Source organism: Gavialis gangeticus, unplaced genomic scaffold (assembly GCF_001723915.1).
Source record: "Gavialis gangeticus isolate Ggan-Ray unplaced genomic scaffold, GavGan_comp1, whole genome shotgun sequence".
In the NCBI taxonomy this organism is placed as follows: domain Eukaryota; kingdom Metazoa; phylum Chordata; order Crocodylia; family Gavialidae; genus Gavialis; species Gavialis gangeticus.
Window position 1 is genome coordinate 74,075,023 of NW_017728992.1, and position 709 is coordinate 74,075,731.

Sequence of the window (709 nt, forward strand, 5' to 3'; positions counted from 1 at the left end):
TTAACATCTTCATCAGTGACTTGAACACGGGGGATAAAAAGCACCCTGTTTAGATTCGCAGACGACACTAAAATGTGGGCAGATGTGGGCATGCTAGAAGGGAGAAAAGCACAGGGGAGCGGCGGAGGAATTGGGAACTAGCCTTGGGTCCTGCTGCTGGGTCAGACATTAGACCCGGCACCTCTACACAGTCACGACTGCGGTTTTTGGTAAAAGTGATGCCTTTGAGTAGCTATACACGTGCTCAGACTGGAGTGGGGACGCTTTAATTGGAGTGGCTCTAATTAGATTGCCTCCAGCATCATGCATATTCAGCATCTTGCACTTTAGAAGTGTGGGGGGAGCTTTTACCTAAAGTGCATTTGACGACTTCAGTTAAAGCGCCCGGGCACCACTTGGAAATGCAGGGATGCTGAATATAGCAGTGGAGGAGGCAAGCTCCAGCAGACTGATTAATGGAGTATGATCTGAGGCATGCTGATTAGGACACATAGGGGCAGAGCTTCGTCATGTGTATAGGCACCCTCCATTGTTAGGTACTAGAAAAAGGAGGATTAGCCTATTTTATTGTGCATTAGTGAAAGCACAGTTTTTTGTGATGTGTTAATGTGCATTAAAATAAGCTAACGTGCATTAAAGTGCATGTGTAGATGGGTCCAGTCAGGCTAGGTGTTTAAAGCTTTTCTCAGTTGTGAGAGTCTTACAGGAG